The sequence below is a fragment of the Lithobates pipiens genome, unplaced genomic scaffold (genome assembly GCF_037356315.1).
Source record: "Lithobates pipiens isolate NorthernLeopardFrog02 unplaced genomic scaffold, aLitPip1_a1.2 Scaffold_23, whole genome shotgun sequence".
Lineage (NCBI taxonomy): Eukaryota > Metazoa > Chordata > Amphibia > Anura > Ranidae > Lithobates > Lithobates pipiens.
In genome coordinates, this window is record NW_027507785.1 from 144,518,175 (window position 1) to 144,542,372 (window position 24,198).

A 24,198-nucleotide genomic window follows, 5' to 3' on the forward strand; every position below is an offset into this window, starting at 1 on the left:
CATTTCCTTGAAGCTCATCCCTTAATGCTCAAGGTCTCAATACCCCAGAGAAATGTTCACGACCGTTATCCTCCATGCGAAGCATGAAAGCAGATGTAATTTCTCTTATATTCACAGACTGACACAGCTCCTCTTGGCCATTGGGTTGTATACCTTACCTCTAGGAGAATACTAGGCAAAGTTGTTGTCAGGTCACCTTGAGGCGAGGTGACAGGTGCACACCATTGGGATCAGGAGTGCACCGCAAGGTTGTGGACCCTATGGCTGACTGCTGCAGATGGGTTACAGATCCCACTGGGGTAAGAGCGTAAGACTCCGCGCCCCAGGGAATCTAAGAGCCAGCAAGTGTTCACCAGCGCCTCCAGTGGCGAGGATGGACTTGGCTGCAACTGGCTCCAGGTCGTGACCCCCGGGGTCCCCCAGCTCACACCCACTGTAGGCAACAGGAGGATAGGGATGGTGAGGGACAAAGCCAAGGTCGGGCCACAAGCAGACGAGAATAGTCGGGTACACGCCAAAAGGTCCGGATCACAGGCAAACAGGGATAGTCAAGACACGCCAAAGTCTGTAACGGAAAACAGAAGCAGAGCACACGGCAGGAAACAAAAAGCTAACACACAAAGGAATACACAATGGTTGATCAGCACTGATGGCCTGCAGTGCACAGGTAATATAGGGCTCCCTGATAGGGTCTGGGGTGGAGCCATGCTTAGAGGAGAGGTTATAAAAACCACCAGGTGGAAGTAGCTGGCCTCTTAGTCTGAACACATGAGGGGAGGTAAGCAAACACAGGAAGATCACTGCATAACCATGACAGTTGTAATACAACACTCAGAACTCTCAGTTCCGCCCATGTGGGTGCTCGCTTAGATATCAACTCTCCTGCCTGCTAGCAGAACTCAGTTTTGTTTTGCCTAGTGAAAGAGAGAGGCCTAGGAACCCTTCGGGCCCATAGGTCCTTTTTTCTTTTTTTTTTTTTAGGCAGAAGCTTGTTTTTTTTTTTGCGCAAGATGAATGATCCTGTGATCTTCTATCGACAGCCGGCTGGGTGACAGGCTGATTCACTTATCCTTGTAGTCTCCCCAGTCCGGCCATTGAGCGTGTGCAGGTCGCAGCTACGGCTTGGCAGGCCATGACATACATCAGCTCCAGAGGTGGTCGGTGAGCTTTTATGCTCTGGGGCATACATATGACTGGGCTACTGATATCAACGTCACAGTATGCCGAGGCCAGTAGCTACCCTGTACTGATCAGGAGTAGATCTACAATTGAATGTCTCCCAGCTCTTCAGGACTGGTAAGTACAGCTCTCCCTGCCTCTGTGGGGCTGAGCAGCTAGGCATTTCCTGGGAGCTCGATTCAGGGGCCCCCTCACCTCTCTATCTTCTCCCCTGTCCCTATCTTCCCTCCCTCCCCCCTTCAGGGGGGAAATGCTGCATGTGGCTGCTGAGCGGTGTGTGTGCCTGAATAGGGGTTCTCTGTGGGCTCTCATCTGACATGGGGGGCGCTGGCTGAATGGCAGTGGTCCTGGGACCTGTATGGTATGCCCCTGGAAGGTGCCTGTGGGTCTGCTGGGAATGGTGCAGCGCTGTGGCCTTGCAGGTTTTTTTTTTTATATCTACCTCATAGCGATATTTGGCAGCCATTGTAGGTGTGGGCAGAGCAGGCTGACTGTCTGGGCTTCAGCGGCTATTTTCTATGTGATTCCTATTCAAGGCACTGGCGGCCATTTCCTGGAAACCTGAACATATTTCAGTGTTCCCTGACAGCAGGATGGCTCATTTGCTCTCACAGCCTTTTTTCCCTGTTTCCCGTCTGTATACTGGATGCTGAGCGGCCAATTTATGGAAGCCTGAGCATTTTTTCTAATCCTTTTAGCGAGCGTTCCAGCGGTTATCACCAACTCCGTTTTATATGTTTCCTCTGCACCTGGGCACACTCAGGGACTACAGGCACCACTTGTGAACAGCGCAGAACTCCCCAGGGTGGTGAGTCCGTCGGGATGAGCCACTCAGTCAGCGGCAGCAAGGAGGGTGGGACTGTCACTGTCTTAAGTCTCCTTTGGGTGGCAGACAGGATAGGGTCAGCGTGGCTCAGAAACTAGTGTTTTCTTCCCCCAAAGTCCAGGCAATGACAACCGGGTCACCTGCAGACTGCGCAGTGCCGATGGACACCCTGATGGCGGTCCTCAATGCACTCATTACTAGATGGAGGCTGTGCGCCACCTATGGTGTTCCCGTATCTGACTTATTTGACAAATTCACCCACAGGGAATGGGGTCGAACGCAACAAACAGTTTTGGTCCCCAGGCACAGTGCGGTGTGTTACCCCTTTCAGGAATGCCTTCTCACAAAGGGGTTGGCTCCTCTGGTCGTGCACCCTCCAGTATCCAGGTTAAATAAGTAACCAGGATCCCAGTAGTGGGAACTCCTGCATTTAAGGATCCCGCGGACAGGAAGGCAGAGAGGGTGGCTTGTTTCTTATTTATGGTTGGGGGGGTCCGCTGTGCGACCAGTACTGGTGTCTGCACTTGTGTCACAGACACTGTTTGAGTGGGCAAAACTTTTGCACTGTGAATTGGGAGAGCGTCAGGCTTTTCCTGTCTGGTTGAATCTGGCAGACCAACTAGTGCAAGGCCTTATAGTATGTTTTGTGACGCGGCCCTGGATACCTCCCTCTGGTTCTAGGGCTTCAGTATCAGCTGTGGTGCTGAGGCGCCTGATTGACTGAAATGCTGGTCTATTGACCAGGCATCTTCAAAAAAAAAAATAAAAAAAAAATCCCTGACTGATTTTCCCTTCCTTGGCGAATGGCTCTTGGGAGCCTCTTTGGATGGCATTAATAAGCATGCCACCGGTGGTAACAGTGTATTCCTCCCACAGGCCATGAAGGCTAAGGAGCCACGCTGTAGGCAAGGGCCCTATTGTTTCCGTTCACTGCTTTTCCGTCTGCCTGGAGCTTTGGTATTATGTTCCCAGCCCGACAGGACGACCACGGACGGACAAAAGCATCCCTGGAACCGCAAGCCTGCGAGTATAAGACTACCGCATGTAGGTTTATCCCCACCCATGTCTCGGGTGAGGGGGTCTCCTTCGGGAGTTTGCAGCCCAGTGGTCCCCTCGGTTTTCGACCAATAGACCTGCGGCCTGATTTCCTCAGGCTACAAGATAGAGTTGCTCTCTTGGTCGCCAAACAGATTCTTCCCTTCCAGCATACCCGGCTTGCCGGGGGGCCCTCTTGGGGGCAGTAAGGGACTTGCTGAGTAGCAGGGTGGTTGTACTGGTTCCGGAATAAGAATGTTTCCAAGGAATCTACTCAAATATGTTTTGTAGTTTCCAAGAAGGAAGGGGTACGTCCAATCTTGGACCCAAAAGCCCTCTATCACTTTAACGTGTAGAGCAGTGGTCATCAACCCTGTCCTCAAGGCCCACTAACAGGCCAGGTTTGCAAGATGTCTGAAATACATCACAGGTGATATAATTTGCTGCTCAGTGATTGCAGCATTCTAGTCTGCATCTCCCCAAGGTAATGCATAAAATCTGGCCTTTTAGTGGGCCCTGAGAACAGGGTTGATGACCACTGGTGTAGAGGTTCAGAATGGAATCAGTTGCCCAGTAGTTGCTGCACTCCAAGTGTACTTCCTGGTGCCCTTGGACATCCAGGATGCGTACCTGCACAAACCCATATGCCTGTGGCAGGAGAAGTTTCTGTGATTTGCAGTCGGGGAAGCCCACTACCAGTTTGTGGTTCTCCCTTTGGTCTGACATCAGTCCTCGAGTCTTAACCAAGGTTTTGGCTCCGGTTTTGACATTGCTAGGGCAATGTGGTGTCGCGATCGTGGGATATCTAGACGATCTCCTCCTGAGAGCATCTTCCGCCTCAGAGTTAGAGGAGGATGTAGCGATCACTATGCAGACTCTGCAAGAATTTGAGTGGCCGAGTCAGCATTTGGAGTACCTAGGCTTGTTGCTGGACTCCATGGAAGTGAGAGTTTCTCCCTTCAGACAAGCTGCAGGCTTTCAGATCTGCGGTAAGACTGCGTATGTACCGCAGGGATCCGTGGACAGATGCGTCAGACGCGTTAGTGCCTCTGTGGGATCAGCACCAGCTGATCTATGACTTTCTTCCACTGAAGCGGTTACCATGTCTGATTCGCAGAGTGGAAGCCGAGGGGACCCCAGCAATACTGGTGGTCTCAGATTGGACTTGGCGCCCATGGTACGCAGATCTGGTGGCAGACGCTCCCTGGCAACTGCCATTACGAGAGGGCCTTCTGTCTAAGGGTCCAATTCTCCATCCTGCTTTACCATCATGGGGTTTAACGGCATGGCTATTGAGAGCCAGATGTTGAGGAACCGGGGTCTGTCGGACTCGGTGATCCCAATTTTGTTGAGAGCACGGAAATCTTCTTCTAGGAAGATATATCATCGTATCTGGACGGCCTACGTCTCCATATGTGAGAAGGTGTGGCATCCGCGCTCTTTTTCCATATCTAGGATCCTGCTGTTTCTTCAGCAAGGAGTAGACCAAAAATTGGCATTAAGCACTATTAGAGGGCAAGTTTCAGCTTTGACTATCTTTTTCAGCGACCCCTGGCGTCTCGCTCATAGTGAGTACCTTTGTTCAGGGGGTCTGTTATGTAGTCCCTCTGGTGCATCCATCGTTACCCCCATGGGATTTGAACCTGGTGTTATCAGCGCTTCAAAATCCGCAGCTGAAAAATATCAGGGTGTTCCCCTGTTGACGCTTTTTTAGAAAGTGGTCTTTCTAGTGGCCATCACATTGGCCAGGAGGGTCTAGGAACTGGCAACCTTGTCTTGCAAGTTGCCTTATCTGGTTATCCATAAGGATAAGGTGGCGTTGCGTTCGCAACCGTCCTTTCTACCGAAATTGGTCGCAGCTTTTCACATTGAGGGCATGGTGTTACCATCTCTGTCCTAGGACAAAAAAACCCTAAGGAGATGGCCTTTCACGCTTTGGCCATGGTTTCGGGCTCTAAAAGTATATTTTGTCTACCACTGCTCCCTTTCGGAAGTTGGAGTCGCTGTTTGTTTCGGTAGCTGGTTCCAAGAAAGACATGGCGGTCTCATCCTCCACCATTTCCAGGGGGATCAGACAGATTGTAATACAAGTCTACGCTTTAAAGGGGCAGGTGCCACTTTTAACGGTTACGGCCCACTCCATAAGGGCAATTGGAGTGTCTTGCGCTTTCCAACATCAAGTGTCTATCGCTCAGGTGTGTAGGGCGGCGACCTGGTCATCTGTCTACAAGTTTACCAAGTTCTACAAGGTAGACATCAGCGCATCGGCTGATGCCTGTTTCTGGCCGCAAAGTTTGCAGGCGGCTGTGTAGTTGCAATTGAATATGCAATATTCTTTACTTTTTTTTTTTTCCCGATTAAAAACACAGTACCTTTTTAAGTTAATGCACTGTTGCATTACATTCCGCAGTTTTTTGTGCAGTTGTGGTTAGTCGCTTCTGTTGAGGATACGCTGATTTTGTGGTGGATTTCTCCACGCACTGTTCTTTTTTTTTTTTTTTTTTTTCTTTTTTTTGTGGGTCAAGTTTCACTTGTTCCCACTTGCCATGGTGGATGTAGCGTTTATGCTGTTTTTCCCACCCCTCATTTTGGCACTGCTGGGGGACAGCCCAATGGCTAAGAGGAGCTGTGTCGGTCGGTGAATATAAGAGAAAATAGGATTTTTTGTACTCGCTGTAAAACCCTTTTCTCTGTAATTCACCGACCGGCACAGCACCCACGCCTCCTTTTTTTCTTTGTTATACTGCTTGTTGACGTACTGAGTTCTGCTAGCAGGCAGGAGGGTTGATACCTAAGGGACCGCCCCCATGGGCTGAACTGAGTTCTGAGTGTTGTATTACAACTTTGCCTAGTATTCTCCTAGAGGTAAGGTATACAACCCAATGGCTAAGAGGAGCTGTGCCGGTCGGTGAATTACAGAGAAAAGGATTTTACGGTGAGTACAAAAAATCCTATTTTTCCTTCAGGAGACACTTTCGTACCAACTCGGCACCAAAACTTTCAAACTACTACTTTAAACACAGTCATCATGCCACCTTCCCAATATTGAAATCCAAAGGTGTATCCATACTTATTTCAAAAACGGTACCCATCAAAATCACGCATTCCCTCATTGATGAACAAGGTAGGTATATCTTTATAAAAGACTCATATAGAAATAATCCAATTTCATTGGCAAATATTTACAGCCCTAACTCTTCCCAGATTCCCTTCTTTTGGAAGATTACTCACCTCCTCTCCTCCTTTCACGAAGGAATCCAGATACTAGGGGGAGACTTTAACGTGCCCCTCGATTCTATACTAGACACATCTTCAGGCAAATCACTCTTGCCATACAAGGCGATAAAACAAATCACACGCTGCCTTCAAGACTTATTACTCCACGAAACTTGGCGCACCCTACACCCAAAACACAAGGACTACACCTTTTCGCCCCCCCACAACAAATACTCCCATCTAGATTATTTCTTTCTCACACAAGACCTACCAACACTTTCTACGGTAACCATTGAGTCAATGACACTGTCAGACCATCACCCCATCTCGCTCTCTTGTCTTTGCTGAAAAAAAACACTTACACCCCTATCTGGTGACTAGACCCATCCATTCTAACAGACAAAACTTCAGAAACTAAATTACGCACATGTCTGACCAATTATTTTACAGAAAACACACACCAGACACCTCAAAATTTACACAATGGGAGGCTCATAATTGTGTAGTAAGAGGTAAACTGATAGCCATATCAGCAGCGGTAATAAAAAGGAAAAAGAAAGCTCTATCAGATTTATGTTTCTAACTCAGAAAATTAGAAGCTTTGCACAAGGGAATCTTGGCTCGACAGACACGCCTTGAACTTATTGACGTTCGCACACAAATCCAGGAAGAGCTAGGCCTCAAACTTAAGAAAAAATATATCTCTCACAAACTTTTTTATGAGTTTGGAAATAAATGCAGTCACCTCTTAGCTCAAGCTATACGCACCAAGAGAGCACACAACACGGTACATCAAATACATTCCCCCACAGGTACAGAAATCATAAAAAATTGTGAAATAGCGAAAGGAGTTTGAAAACTATTACTCCTCACTTTATGACCTAAACACAACAGAGCCCTCATCCACACGACCCTCCAAGAGATTCAGCGACATTAAAGCCTTTTTGGAACAGTATTTCCCCAAAAAAATACCTGCGGAGACTTCTTCCCTAGAATCTCGAATCACCACCTGATGAATGTTAACAAGCAATCAAATAACTGAAAACCCGGTAAGAGCCCAGGACCAGATGGGATTTCTGCAATATTCTATAAAACATTTGCAGATATACATCAAACCCTGTTTCTGGAAGCATTCAAATCCCTATCCCCCATATAACCCACTTACTAAGGGAATGCTTATATCACTTTCATTCCCAAAGAGGGTAAAGACCCCACATACACAGGAAACCACAGGCCCATCTCACTACTAAATGTGGACATTTTCCATAATAATAGCAAACAGACTGACCCCTCTCCTCCCTTCTCTTATTTCCAAAGACGAAGTAGGCTTCGTCAAGGGAAGGTAGACTAGGGACAACACAGTGAAAGCTATAAACTTACACTACGTAATGACCCAATCCAAACAGAAAGGTTTCTTCCTGTCGCTAGATGCTGAAAAGGCATTTGACAGAGTGGCATGGTATTATATGGCAGAGGTTCTACACACCACAGGCATAGGACCTTACTTCTCTGATCTGATCATGTCCCTTTTACACGAATCCTTCGGCAAAAGTGAGGGTCACCAACACTGTTGGATGCCTTATCCATACGCAACTGGGACAAAACAAGGATGCCCTCTTTCTCCCATACTTTTTGTCCTCACCCTTGAACCATTCCTCCAAAAGCTAAGTCTCAATCTAGACATCCATGGCATAAACACGCCCAATAAGGAATATAAATACACCGCCTTTGCGAATGACGTACTATTGTTCCTGACGCAACCTCTGGTCACCTTACCTGTCTTGCGTTCAGAGCTCAAGCGATTCCAAATTATTTGCAATCTCAAAATCTATCAAAATCCTTTGCGCTCAATATCTCTCTACCCCAACATCTAGCAGAACAATGTACAAAAAACTTTCCTTTTCAATGGAAAAATTATTCTATTACTTATTTAGGAATACAGCTTCTTGCCAAACTCCCTGACCTCTACGCAAAAAACTACATACCCATCCTAAACAAACTAACCGCTGACTTCAAGCTCTGGAATAACCCATCTTTCTCATGGTTTGGTAGAGCGGCGATACTGAAGATGAATGCTCTACCAAGACTTGTATATCCTCCAAACAATCCCCATTCTAGTCCTTCTATCCTTCTTTAGTACATACAAATCAGCCTGCTCTAGATTCCTATGGGGACCTCAAAAACCCAGGATAAACTTTAAACAACTCACCATGCCAAAAATACAAGGAGGCATAGGGCTCCCAGATATCCACAATTACTACACCGCTACCCATATTACCAGAATAGTGGATTGGAACATACACTCATGTCATAAAGATTGGGTTTCCCTGGAAGCAAACCTCACAACACCACCCCTGGCTTCACTACCCTGGATAAATCCAAACCTCATCCCTCAATCGCTCCGTACCCACCCATTAATAGGACCTACTCTTACCTGCTTGCGGAAAACTTGTGCTCAAAATAACCCCTCTTCAATCCCAAGCCCATTAACCCCGGTGAAACTAAACCCAGATTTCCCTCTGGGAATGCATAATTACTTCTTGGCAGACAATCTCCCACAAGATAACATCAGGGCCCATCAATTCTTCCATCAGGGGAAAATTCTCACCGCCTCCCAAATCGCTACCCAAGCAGGGAGACCGCCTATTTCCCCATGGACATACTCGCTACTAGCTTACTAACTGCAATCTCTAGACAAAGAATCCAAATGTTTGAGACCTCTCACACCTTTTGAAAAGCTCTGCAGTCAAATAGACTCCCAACCTCACTTTTTGTCTACCACACACAACCTTCTTTTCGCAAACAGTCAAACTGCTCAGACCTTAGCATGCCGAAAATGGGAGAAGGATCTTTCCATTATGCCTTCGGCAATGCAGTGGGAATAATCGTTTATAAATATACATAAAGGGTCGAGAAATGTCCCTACTCAAGAAAATGGGTACAAAACTGCATCTCAATGGTATCGCACACCATCACTATTAAATAAAATGAACCCAACAATATCGGAAATATGCTGGAGGTGCCGAACAGAAGTTGGTACATTACTACATATCTGGTGGTCATGCAGCGAGATACAAAGGTTCTGGATAGACGTGCACAGAATCACAGCAAAAGTTACCTCTTACGATAGAGTTCTCCCCAGCCCAATTTCTACTCCACCTTTCCCCACTATAACACAGGACTTCTCACAAATATTTAGCGATGCACATTATAAATGCAGCAAAACAATGTGTCCCTATACACTGGAAATCGACATGCTCCCCTACAATCCGAGAATGGTTTGCTCGAATCTGAAAAGTAGCAGAAATTGAGGAGTTAATCCATATTGCCCAGGACAACCCTACCAATTCAATAGGAAATGGAGTTGCTGGCTTCCAGACAACGCTGGAATATATCACTCTCAACAAACCTCCTAATCAAACTAGCCCAAAGCATACTTGAAGCTCCATTCTCTAGGTATGGAATGACCATGCCTTACCCAAATCTGGGTCTTATCCTATCACCTCATCCCCTCTTAAGCTGAACATCCCCTTATCTTGTCTCCCTTACCCCCCTTTTTTCCCTCCTCCTTCTCCCCTCCCCCTTCTCCCCTTTATGTCTATTTCCCCCCCCCCAACACATCCCCCCCCCTCGCCTTTAGGGGATAACGGGCCCAATCACTTATCCCACATACATGCTCAACCTGACACACCCAGTATCATAATTGACTACAACCAAGCCCACATTAAGTTCCAAATAAACTCCACATAATTTACCACATCTCAGATTCCCAGAGCGAATGACACCAGGTCCGAAAGACTCCTCATAAACTCAGCCCACTTTGTACAACACTAATAGGCCCAGATTGCATCTGTTTCTTAGATTAAGGGCACGTAAGGAAATAGGGGGCAAAGACATACAAGTACTATGGGAAGTACAACGTGGGCGCAGAAACCTCACACTAAAGAACTTTATTTGAAAGGTTCATGTTTTTCAGTTTTATAGTATTGATGAAGCATGTATCCTTAATTATTTGTTTACAATAGTTACATCATTTTTTTGTAAATACCACTTAATCACACATCATAGGACACAGAGTCTCAAGTAATTACTTGGTGGGTTATAGGTCTACCTTCAGGTGTTCACACTGGTATAACAGCACAGGAAGTTGACTCCCCTATATAACCCCTCCTCCTTCGAGGAGCACTCAGTTTTTTCGCCAGTGTGTAAGGTGTTGGTCACGAGTGAAGATGTGCTCTGCGGAGCTCCAGGAGGGTTCCATGCTGGATTTAAAGAAACCTCCACAATCGGATCCATCCTCGCCACTGAGGCCATAGGATGGTACCTGGACCTCGATGCAAGAACAAGGTTTTGCCTGTAATGCTTCTCTTTGAGAGCTGGACCCTAGGAACCAGAACTCTTTTTGGTCTTGCTACATTTCCTAAAGTTGTCCTGAGGGGTGCTATACAAGGCCCCAGGAGCCTTTTAAAAGGGCCCCAGTCTTTGAGCGCGTTTAAACGCAGCCCTCCGTAATGGGTGAAAGTTGAATGTCTGTTAAATCAGCAGTATCCTGCAGCTGGGACAAGGTAAGGGAAGAAGCTTTGCTTTTTCCTTCAATATACCTTATATGCCTTATAAATGTCTCCTCTATAAGGAGTAACTTGCACTACCTATGATGTGTCTTAGTGCAGCTCTGTCTCAGAACATGTGTGGTCCCAGCTGCAGACGGGGTTCTTACTTAAATAGATCTTGTGGGATTTGGTAAATAAAGCCGTTGCTAATAGAGAGGTGTATAAACTTCTATATGGGCGCTGGCTGATTGGTTGACGCAGCTGCTTTAGCTGCATGGTTTAATTACAACCCAGAGCTTCCACCTAATAACATTGGGAAATGCCCTATGCTTCTGTGGTTTAAAAAAAAAACTATATATCTGCTGACAGAACCTTCCCCTCTTCCCCCTCCCCCTTCCCGTCCTAGATCTCCCTCCCCCACCTTAGACTATTTACAGTCAGTGGAGGGTCCAAAAGAATTATGGGGATAGGATGGGGTATTGCCCTCAGATGATCGGGAGGAAAGACATGCGATTATTTCTCTGCGGATGAAACAATACTTGAAGTTCCCAAGGATCCCTACTTCACAATCTGAAGTACAGAGGCTTGCAAAGATGGTTCGCTCTACTTGCATGCTACCCCTAACAGAGTTAGCTGAAGGGCCGGTTTCTTCCTTGGGTTCTTTGAAGCCTTTACAGCCCTTGCATGCGTTTCCCATCCACGCATTACTAAAAAAGCTTAATCCCGAATGGGATCATCCGGATAAGCATTTTTTCCCTTCCAAAGAGACTCGCAAAGCTCTATCCTATGGAAGAAAGATTCACTAAAAGATGGAAAGTTCCAGAAGTTGACGCTGCGATTTCCAATGTGAATTATTATTTTTTTTTATTTTTTTATCCAGTGGAAAATGCGCTTATGCTTAAAGATCCAACAGATAAGAAGTTGGAAGGTCTGTTAAAATCCTTTTTTTTCTTAGCAGGTACTGTTGCTCAGCCTGCAATTGCAGCTGTAGACATCTGTCAGTCCTTGAAGGACCAGTTCACAGATGCTCTCAGATGAGCTCCCTGCACAAGCACAGGAACTGGCCGAGCTACCTAAAGCATTATGCTTTGCTGTAGACGCTATGATGGATTCTATTCACCAGGCATCACGCCTTGAGTTTGTACTTGTACATATGCGAAGGACCCTTTGGTTAAAGGGTTGGTCAGCTGAGACGCCTTGTATGAACCTTCTAACTAGTTTCCCCTTTAAGGGAGAATGATTATTTGACGATTGTTTGGATAAATACATTCAAACAATTTCCAGCGGAAATAGTACTCTTTTGCCAGTCAAAAGAAAATATAAGTGTCTTTCATTTAAACTGTTCTGCCATTAGACCAGGCATAAAGGAAGACCTGGGGCTACAAGTCTGCAAAGCAGAATACAAGACCTCCTTATGAAGAGGCATCTACCCTCACCAAGGTGGGGGGGAAGACTTCTGATGTACTCAGAAGTCTGGCAAAGGGAGATTCAGGACAAATGTGTCTCTAGGATACAAGCTAGAGCTTTGAGAGTTTCCACCATCTCGTTTTCTGAGATCAAACGTTCCCAAGGATCCAGGGAAAAGGCAATCCCTGTTGCAAGCATTAGACCGATTATTGGCTCAAGGGGTGATCAGACAGATTCCCAAACAAGAGTAAGGTTTGAGGTTTTACTCAAACCTAATTACGGTACCAAAGCCAAATGGGGATATCAGAGCAAGTCTAGATCTACGTAATCTAAATCGGTTCCTGAAAATCTGCTCCATTTGCATGGAGTCAATCAAGTCATCAGAGATGCATAGCTGCTTGTCCATATATTTCCTCCTCACCAGAGGTTTCTGCGGTTCAAAGTAGAACAGAAGCTTTTCAGGTAATACCCTTGCCCTTTGGGCTTGCTACAGCACCTCGGGTATTCACTAAGGTATTAGCCCCACCTCTAGTCAGGTTAAGGGCACAGGGCTTAACTGTCTTGGCTTACTTAGACAATCTATTAAAAGACCAGTCAGTGGCTTGCTTGAAGCAAGGTGTAGCCATCACAAGCGGTTACCTGGAGGGTTTGGGTTGGATTCTCAACCTAAAGAAATCCTCCTTAAAGCCACTAAGGAGGCTGAAGTATCTGGGCCTGATCATAGACACAGCCCAGAAAAGGGGTGTTCTTGCCTCCCGCAAGGATCAGCTCCATACAGGAGCTGGTGAGGATGATCAGGTCGAAGAGAAATCCTTCAATTCGCCTTTTGCATGAGGTTGTTAGGGAAGATGGTAGCTTCATTCGAAGCAGTTCCCTATTCTCAATGCCATTTGAAACTGAAAGCAGTGTTCTGTCTGCTTGGAACAAAACGATTCAAGCATTGGACTTGCCAATGTGGCTGTCCCCATGAGTGTCCCAAAGCCTCAGTTGGTGGTTACTATCTGGGAACCTGCTGAAGGGAAAGTCCTTTAAATCAATTATCTGTAAGGTAGTAACGACAGATGCCAGCCTTTGAGGCTGGGGAGTAGGAGTCTTGCCCATCTGCATCCTAGAGATTCTGGCTCTAGAAACCTGGACCTCCAGGTTAAAGAATTGTCCTGCCAGGATCCAGTCTGACAATGCCACGGCTGTGGCATATCAATCACAAGGGGTCACCAATAGTCTCTCAGCTCAGAGGTGAACCAGATTCTAACTTGGACAGAAGAGAATGTCCCATGCCTATCGGGAGTAGAGAATCGGCAAGTGGACTATCTGTCGCCGGAAGTTATTCCCAGGAGAATGGTCTCTTCACCCCAAGGCGTTTCAGGCTGTTTGCCAAAGGTGGGGGACTCCGGACGTAGACCTTCTAGCGTCCAGATTCAACACTAAGCTAGTCAACTTTGCATCCATGACACTGGACCCACTTGCATACTTAACAGATGCGTTGGCGACCCCTGTGGGATCAGTTTTTACTGATCTATGCACTTTTCCCCGATTCAGTTGCTACCTCAAGTTCTTTGCAGGATCAGGCTGGAAAGAAAATCGGTAATACTGGTAGCACCAGCATGGCCCAGAAGGTCATGGTACGCAGAGATCGTAAGGATGGCCGTGGAGGGTCCAGGGCTCTTCCCACTATGGCCAGACCTGCTATCTCAGGGGCCGATATTCCATCCTACTTTATGAACGCTAAATTTAACGGCCTGGCTTTTGAGACCCACATTCTGAATAAACGTGGGCTTTCAAGGTCAGTTATCTCTACTTTGATTAATGCTAGGAAGGCAGCTTCTAGCGCTATATATTCTAGAGCCTGGAAAGCTTATGTTTCCTGGTGTGAGTCCAAGGGTTGGTACCCTCGGAGATATATCATAGGTAGAATTCTTACCTTTCTACAATTAAGCATAGAGATGAAGTTAGCCCTGAGTACTATTAACGGCCAAGTCTCAGCCTTATCAATTTTTTATTTCAAAGACTGCTTGCTATGTGTTCTTTAGTCCAGGGTTTCATGCAAGGAGTGCTGCAGATTAATCCGCCAGTTAAATCACTCTTAAGCTCTTGGGACTTAAAGAGGGATTCCGCCCAAAAAAAAAAATTAAAAGCCAGCAGCTATAAATACTACAGCTGCTGACTTTTAATAAATGGACACTCACCTGTCCCGGGTTCCAGCGATGCCGAGGCCGATCAATCGCTCAGCTCTCAGCTGCTGCAGTCACCATTCTAGGTAAGGGAATCGGGAAGTGAAGCCAATCGGCTTCACTTCCCGGTTCCCTACTGTGCACCCGTGTGTGTCCCAGCAGACAGCGCGGCAGGGCAGGAAATGACAGACTCCCACGGGAGTCTATGCCTGGAAGTGGGTGTAAATACCTGTCTTTGACAGGTATCTCCACCCCCTCCCCCCTGTAAGGTGCCAATTGTGACACTGGAGGGGGGGGAGGGTTCTCATCAGCGGGAGATTCCACTTTAGGGTGGAACCCCGCTTTAAATATAGTTTTGTCAGTGTTACAAAAACAGCCATTCGAACCGTTGCAGCATGTTCCCTTAGTCCTTCTGACTAGGAAGCTGATATTTTCATTTGCTATATCCTCAGCAAGGAGGATTTCAGAATTGGCTGCTCTTTCTTGTAAGGAGTCATATTTGATTATTCATGAGGACAGAGTGGTGTTACGACCTCGTCCAGGTTTTTTGCCAAAAGTGGTTTCAGGCTTTTATCTGAATGAAGATATTGTCATGCCGGGTTTTTTCCCCAAGACCTTGTTCCAGGGAAGAAAGGTCACTACATTGTCTAGATGTAGTGAGAGCAGTGAAAATGTATTCGAGAAAACTGCTCCGATTTGTAAGACTGATGTCTTATTTCTTCTGCTAGAGGGTCCTAAGAAGGGACAGGCAGTGTCAAAATCCACTGTCACTAAGTGCATTTGGCAAGTTATAATTCAAACTTATGATTTAAAGGGAAAGATTCCCCCTTTTCAAGTTAAGGCGCACTCTACCAGAGCAGTTGGTGCTTCTTGGGCAGTGCATCACCAGGCCTCCAGGTCTCAAATCTGCAAGGCCGCGACTTGACCTTCAGTACATACATTTGCAAAATATTAAGTCTATGTAAGAGGGAATGAGGATATTGCCTTTGGGCGCTGTGTGCTGCAGGCAGCAGTATAAGTCCTCAGGTCTGGGGGTTACCCTACAGGTTGTTTCCCTCCCCCCAAGTAGCATTGCTATGGGACATCCCACCAAGTTATTACTTGAGACTCTGTGTCCTATAATGTACGATAAAGAAAATAGGATTTTTAAAACGGCTTAGCTGTAAAATCCTTTTTCTTGGAGTACATCATAGGACACAGAGCTCCCGCTCCTCTATTTTATGGGTTGAGAGTATATTACTTATATTGCTTGGCTACGTAAACTGAGTGCTCCTGGAAGGAGGAGGGGTTGTATAGTGGAGCCAACTTCTTGTATTGGTTATACCAATGTCAACACCTGAAGGTAGGCCTATAACCCACCAAGTAATTACTTGAGACCGTGGCCTATGATGTACCCCAAGAAAAGGATTTTACAGGTACCGTATATACTCGAGTATAAGCCGAGATTTTCAGCCTCTTTTTTGAGGCTGAAAGTGCCCCCCTCGGCTTATACTCGAGTCATCGCTGTCTGCCCGCTCGATCAGCGTGTCGAGCAGACAGACAGCGGCCATTCTATGATTCAAAAGCCGCGCCTCCGGCTCCGCCTTCGCCTGTGATAGGCGGAACACTGAATTTCCCAGCAGCCTGTGTTCCGCCTATCACGGGCGTCGTCTCATCCTCGTACTACGGACGAGGATGATACGACGTCCGTGATAGGCGGAACACAGGCTGCTGGGAAATTCAGTGTTCCGCCTATCACAGGCGAAGGAGGAGGCGTGGCTTTTGAATTTTACAATGGCCGCCGACGAAGAGGGCACGGGACGGAGGCAAGGCACGGGACGGGACGGGACGGGACGGGACGGGACGAAGGCTCGGGACAAAGGCTCGGGACACAGGTAGGCTGGACACACACACACACACACACACACACACACACACACACACACACACAGATGGAGACACACACACACACGGATGGAGACACACACACACGGATGGATGGATGGATGGAGACACACACACACACACAGGGATGGATGGATACACACACACACAGGGATGGATGGATGGATGGAGACACACACACACAGGGATGGATGGATGGATGGATGGAGACACACACACACAGGGATGGATGGATGGATGGATGGAGACACACACACACAGGGATGGATGGATGGATGGACACACACACAGGGATGGATGGACGGACACACAGGGATGGACGGACACACAGGGATGGACGGACACACACACAGGGATGGACAGGCATGTCTCACCCTCGGCTTATACACGAGTCAATAAGTTTGCCAGTTTTTTTGGGGGTAAATTGGGGGCCTCGGCTTATATTCGGGTCGGCCTATACTCGAGTATATACGGTAAGCTGTTTTAAAAATCCTATTTTTACTCATTTAATAAAAGAAAATTTTATGGAAAAAAGAGGAATGAGATGTGTAATTTATGCTCCTAAAACCCTTGAAAGTGCTATTTCAATGTTGGGCCTCTGTATGTGGCCAGGCTGTGTAAAAGTTTCACACATGTGGAATCGCTATACTCGGGAGGAGTAGCAGAATGTATTTTGGGGTGTCATTTTTGCTATGTACATGCTATGTGTTTCAAATGTCTTAAAAATTGACAAGTTTGTGGTAAAAAATGCATTTTCATTTTTTACCACATTTTCCAAATACTTCTAGAAAAAATGAACCATTCAGAAGACTCATTATGCCTCAGATTATATGTTTGGGTGTTAGCTTTCCAAAATGGGGTCATTTTGTGGGCGTTTCCATTGTCCTGGTACTCCAGGGCCTTCAAAATTGTAATGGGTTGTCAACAAGTTAGATGTGTCATTAATGCTCCTAGAACACCTGATGGTGCTCCCTGCATGTTGGGCCTCACTATGTGGCCAGGCTGTGAAAAAGTCCCAACATGTGGTATCGCCATACTTAGGAGTAGCAGAATGTATTTTGAAGCGTCATTTGTGTTATACACATGCCATGTGAGAGAAATAACCTATTACAATGACAATTTTGTGGAGAAAAAAATAAATCTTAATTTTGCAAAGAATTGTGGGAAAAAATTACAACAAACGCCTCACCATGCATCTTGATAAATACCTTGGAGTGTCTACTTTAAAAAAAAAAAAAGGAATCATTTGTGAGGTATTTTTACATTCCTGGCTTGTTTGGGTCTCAAGAAATAAGATAGGCCACCAGTACTAAAGGTGTGATCAACTTGTAGACTCTAACTTTCACACAGACCAAATAATATCCACTAATTTGGGTTATTTTTACCAAAGATATGTAGCAGTATAAATTGTGACCAAAATTTATGAAAAAATTAATAATTTGCAGAAACTAAGAAAAATGTGTGTTTTTATTTTATAGTCTTTTTTTCATTTATAGCACAAAACCCAGTGGTGATCAAATACCACCAAAAGAAAGCTCTGTCTGTATGGAAAAAGGCCGAAAAATGTATTTGGGTACAGTATTGCATGACTGAGTAATTGTCATTCAAAGTGGGAGAGCAATGAAAGCTGAAAATTTGGTCTGGTCACGAAGGGGGTTTAAGTGCCCAGTTGTCAAGTCTTTTTTTTTTTTTCTAACACCCTAGAGAATAAAATGGCGGTCATTGCAATACTTTTTGTCACACCGTATTGGCGCTGCTGTCTTAAAAGCGCACTTTTTTTTTTTAACAAAAAAATTGTATAAATAAGACAGGAGTAAAGTTAGCCCAATTGTTTTATATTGAGAAAGATAATGTTACACAGAGTAAATTGATACCCAATATGTCATGCTTCAGAATTGCGCCCACTTGTGGAATGGCGTCAAATTTTTACCCTTAATCTCCATATGCAACATTTAAAAAATGCTTCAGGTTGCCTTTTTTGAGTTACAGACGAGGTCTATGGCTAAAATGATTGCTCTCGCCCTAACGATCGCGGTGATGCCTCACAGGTGTTTTTACCATTGTTTTCATATCTGGTCGCTACTCACGTATGCATTCGCTTCTGCCTTCTTCTGTGTGAGATCGTTGGAATGGGGTACTTTTTTTTTATTTTTTTTTATTTATTTAATTTTTACACTTTAAAAAAAATAATAATAATAATTCGGGTCACTTTTATTCCTATTAAAAGGAACGTAAATATCCCTAATGGTAAAAAGCATGACGGGTCCTCTTAAATATGAGATCTGGTGTCAAAAAGTCCTCAGATTTCATATTTGGACTTAATTGCAATAATTAAAAAAAAATTGTCATTTGAAAAAAATTACAACAAAAAAAGTGCCTTTAAGAGGTATGGGTGGAAGTGACATTTTGACGTTGCTTCCGCCCTGCTATGGTATGTAGACAGACTAAGATAGACCCTACCTGTCTCGTCTCCATACCCATCCATGGATAGGACCCATTGCCTCCGCTGATGGCTCCAGTAAGTGGCGGAGGGCACGGGAGAGCGGCAGGAGGGGGGAGGCACCTCTCCCGCCGCCAATAGCGGTGATGGGGAGTATTGTTGCTAACCATGTCCATCTCTTTATGACTACGGTGTACTCATTCTGATGGCTTCTTCCAGCAGGATAATGCACCATATCACATAGCTCACATTTCAATGTGGATTCCTGATCATGACAATGTGTTAACTGTACTCCAATTGCCTCCACATTCACCAGATCTCAATGCTTTGGCGCACCTTTGGGATGTGGTGAAACGGGGGATTCACATTATGGCTCTGCAGCCGACAAATCTGCAGCAATTGTGTGATGCCATGATGTCAATATGGATTAAAAACTATTCCAACACCTTGTTGAATCTATGCCACAAAGAATTAGGGCAGTTTTGAAAGCAAAAGGGTCCAACCCGGTACTAGCAAGGTGTAACTAATAAAGAGGACAGTGAGTGTGTATATGCACACATAATGTGTGTGTGTGTGTGTATTTTACATATATTTAGAGGAATAATAAGAAAATAATCAAATAAAATATAATACAAACATGATCAAAAAAACTGCTAATACAAGATACAAATAGAAAAAAAAAAAAAAACCTGCGCTTGATTCTAATATGAGAGGCCGCTAACAAAATTTTCTGGCTTCAATTATACAAGATAAAAATAGAAGTGTAGCACCACTAAAAACATTTATACGCCAAGATGATTAAGAAAAGTAAATTTCTCATCAACATCCAATGGTTCTTGGATGAAATCAAAGTGAGACCCAGAGAGATCTGCCACTGCCTACAATAGCTCTCACAGCCTATTACCAGATGGGATTGACCCCATCTTTTTTATTTACAGGTGGTCAAAACGCGCTAAACAAAGGCCCCAAGTATGGCTCATAAAGGATCCAATCCTTCAGTTGACAGGCTCGACTTAAACCTTCTCAAAACTATTAGTTTTCCTTTTAAACTTTCCATCCATTCATTTTATTTTTGGCAGCCTACAGCATTGGCAACTGAAGCTCTGACTCTTTGAACTGTTAATTACTATTAAGAAGAATAATGTTGTAGTTTCATTACTTCAAAATAACACGCAAGTTTTCAATGTGGCGATTAACAAACAAAATAGATTTTTAATCCAGAATAAGGAAATCTCTTCACCTTTTGCGGAGTTTAAATTTGTTATCACCGGAACAGGCAGCCCTTTCTATCAGGTAAGATACACAGCATAACTGTGTTCTGGCTGAGGAAAATGAGACAGGAGTAGACTTTTCATTATTCTGGATTAAAAATCTATTTTGCTAAATGCTACACTGAAAACTTCTGTGTTAAAATGGATTTAAATTTAAAGGAAAACTGTATTAATTCTGAGTAGGTTACAGCCAAGCTTGTCAACTGACAAATTGGCTCCTTTATGGGGGCCTTTTCTTTTACATGTTGACCACCTATAATATGGGTCAGTACCATCTGGTAAGAGGGTGTGTGTGCCACAGTAGGAGGTGGCGTATCTTACTGGGTCACACTTTGCTTTCATCGAAGAACCATTGCATGTTGAGGAATGGGCTTCATATTCACTTTGGTGTAAAAATTGTTTTAGCAGAGCAACACTTCTGCTTTATTTTCTATTTCAATATTTTTATTGAAAAGTTGAATAAACAGGAATAAACAAGAGACTATAATCTGCTCCTTGTGCGCCCTCGCAGGGGCTACAAAGCATGAATATGAAACCAGAGGGCCAGCCATCACATTATACTTATAATAAACAGAAGAAAAGGAGGGAATATGAGTAGGGGATGGTATCGAGACTGGTTCCAGAACCAGGCAACTCGTTCCCTCGTCGTTTCCGGAGGGCATGCCCTAATTCCACTACCCCCTCCTACGGGGGGAAGCAGAATTCGTTAGCAATGAGAGAGATTACAAAGAAGAGTGAAGAAAGATGGGGAACAAAAGAAGAAAAGATAGAGACAAGAGGGGGAAGAAAGGAGGGGGAACGTTCGGGTGTGGGCGCCTCGCCAATAGGAGTTAGACCAAGCCCAGGCATGCAGCTTGGTAGCGCGGGGAACTCATAGGAGATCCACAGCTCCCAGATATTTAGAAATTTAGCATGAGAATCATGAACAATACTGGACATACGTTCCTGAAGTAACATTGCAGTCATGCGGGTTTTAACACCTTGAAAATCTACCCGTTGGGACTTCCAGGCTTGGGCAATGGTCCGCTTGGCCGCTATAAATGGATAAGTAGCCAACTTCTGTTGAGGGCCCCGCAAACCAGGTACCGGGCAATGTAGAAGAGCTAGCTTAGCGTCCTTTCGGATGGTTAGGTGGAAAAGTGTCTGCAGCAAACCAAAAATCCTAGACCAGAACCCCACCAGCCTTGGGCAAGCCCACCATGTATGCATAACATCACCTCGCTGTCCACAGTTGCGGAAGCGAGAAAGCCCGAGCTGTTCGGGCAGATACCCAATACCATCGAAGCATTACTTTATATGCAGCCTCCAGGGTATTTGTGTTGAACGAGGATTTGGAGATTGTTTTCCAGGCCCTGCTCCAGTCTACTGGGGTCTGAAGGTCCTTTTCCCATTGAGTCATATAAGAGAGGGGCGCTGATGGCGAACGGCTATTCAGGGAGGCATAAATGGCCGAAATAAGGCCTGGGGACCCATGTGAGGACCACCAGGAAAATGCCTGGGGCTCCTCCAGACCCGGGGGGAAAAGAGGGTTATGGGTGATGGGAAGTAGGGGTAGAAAGGGGGACATCAGATTGCTGGAAAAGCGAACTGAGTCCCACACCTGCAGACTATGTAGGAGCATGGGGCTGAGGGAGGGAGGGCGCAGATTTCTGGGGAGCCAGAGGAGTGCCTTAAGTGCACAAGGGTCACAGCCAGGCACCTCCAGGAGCACCCACAGAGGAACATCCGTGGTTGCATGGAGCATAGTCAACGGAGCGATCTGGGCCGTTGTGTAGTATTTAGAGATATTGGGGACCCCCAAGCCTCCCCGGAGACTATGGGTGTAAAGGGTCGCTCTAGGTACCCTGGGGCCTTTGCGCGCCCATATAAATTGGAGGATCCTATTCTGCAGGAGTCAAAGAAAAAAAGTGGATACCCGGACAGGATAAGTACGAAAATAATAAAGGACTTTAGGGAGGATGGTCATCTTCGCCGCCGAGATCCTGCCTACCCATGAGAGTGTGGGGAATTGCCAGGCTTGCATAAGGGTGGACCCCGATCGCAACAGGGGATAATAATTGGCCGAGAAAAGGGAAGAATAAGACTGCGTCAATTTGACAGCTAAATAATCAATCGAGTGGGATGCCCAACGTTATGGAAAATGGTCCTGAAGGCGCTGCACCAGTTCCAGAGGGAGGTTAACATTCATCGCTGTGGTCTTGGAGAGGTTAATTTGAAGACCTGAGAAGCCAGAGAATCGGTCTAATACTAGTTGCAAATTGGGCAGGGAGATGAGTGGGTTGGACAGGGTCAATAGGGCGTCGTCCGCAAAGAGGTTCACTTTGTATTGAGTGCCCGCGTAAGGGATTCCCGAGATATCACCACATTCCCTGATCGCTGCCGCCAGTGGCTCCAATGCCAGGATAAATAGTGCCGGGGACAGAGGGCATCCCTGTCTAGTCCCCCGGAGTATCGGGAAAGGTTCAGAAAGGAAGCCCGCATATTTCACCAACGGTGCGGAATAGAGGGCCTGGATCCATTGTAGAAAATGTGGTCCAAATCCCCATTTGGTTAGAACAAAGTAAAGGTAATCCCAGGAGAGCGAATCAAACGCTTTATAAATAACTAGGGAATAGCAAAAGTCCTGGTATTTTACACTGATGAAGTATATGAAGGAGATGGACCACCTTGCGGACATTGTCCCCTGCCTGGTGACCGGGCACAAAGCCCACCTGATCCCCGTGAATGAGGGCCTGAAGATATCTGTTGACTCGCGTGCTCAGAACCTTTCCCAGAACCTTCAGGTCAACATTCAACAGGGAGATGGGACGAAAGGACTGTGGGTCTGTGGCCTCCTCGGATGACTTAGGGATCATAGAAATATGGGCTTTCAGCGAGTCTGGCGAGGGTCTCGCACCTTCCCGCCAGGTGGTGAAATAAGACGTTAAATGGGGCGTGAGCAGGGATGCAAATGTCCTATAGTATAGACCGGTAAAGCCGTCCGGACCCGGGGCCTTGGACGGCTTAAGGGACTTTAGGGCTTGGGCGACCTCCAGTTCAGTTATGGGAGCATTCAAATTAGCCTGTGCCGCTGAGGACAATAAAGGAAGACTAATTGATTCGAAGAAACTCTCGGCCCTGTCTCGGTCGAAGGCAGCTGGTCCACTATAGAGGGAAGAGAGGAAGGAGGCAAAGCCAGCAGCTACCTTGGATGGATTGGACGTGAATCCCCCACCTGTCACCTGTAATCGAACCGGCCTGCCCGGACCCCCCACTGAATTAAGTTTCCTAGCCAACATGGGACCAGGTTTGTTCGAGCAACTGTAAAATTGATATTAGGTCCAGCGCAGAACTTTCTCCGCCTGAGCGGAGGCGAGCAAGTCCAACTCGGTGGCCAAGTTGTCACGTGTCCGCCTGTGGGCTACTGTAGGACGCGCCTTCCACGTCGTAACTGCCGCTTCTAACAAGGTCAACTCCCGTATCCGCTGCTCCCTGGCCCGCTTTGTACGGGAAGCAAGCTGGATTAGGTGTCCCCTGACCGTCGCCTTGTGGGCTTCCCACAAGGCAACTGGAGAATCAACTGAGCCTACATTTTCTGTGAAATAGGTTTGGATATATGTTTTTATCTGAGAAGATGTAGCTTGCATACTAAGGAGGGATTCATTAAGCTGCCAGAGATAGGCCGGGCGGGAGAATCCTGCCAAGGATATTCCGAGGATCAGGGGATCATGATCATACCAGGGAGAGGTAGCAATAATGATCTTATGTACCAACGGCAGGGAGCTAAGTTGCAGAAACACGTGATGTATTCTACAAAAACTCTGGTGGGGGTTAGAAAAAAAAGTAAATTCCGGTGACAACGGATGTTGCTCGCGCCACACGTCCACCATGCCATATGACTGGAAAAGATCATGTAATAATTGTTCTTGGGAGGCATCACGGGACTGAGGCACTTCCCTGAGACTATGCCTGTCCAAAGAGGAGTTAAAAACAGAGTTAGTCTCCCATCATAATCAGAAGGCCTTTCTGGTGCCTAGTGATCACCTGAAACAAATGGGAGAAAAACCTGTTGAAATGAGTTAGGAGCGTAATACCCAACCAAAGTGACCTCCTGGTCCCAGAGGGTGCCCTGCAAGATCAAATATCTACCCGTAGGGTCCGCTATTTACTTAGAACAGGTAAATTGGAGGTTACGCTTAAAGGCCATCAGCACCCCTCTTTGCTTCTCAGAAGCGGAAGC

At 46.0% G+C, this 24,198-nt stretch overlaps 1 protein-coding gene across 3 annotated transcripts in view; it reads left to right on the plus strand.

The window, feature by feature from the left end:
* Positions 1-24,198, plus strand: part of DDX47 (DEAD-box helicase 47) — a 612,119-nt gene that overhangs the window by 230,746 nt on the left and 357,175 nt on the right. The gene's annotated exons all lie outside the window — the stretch shown is intronic.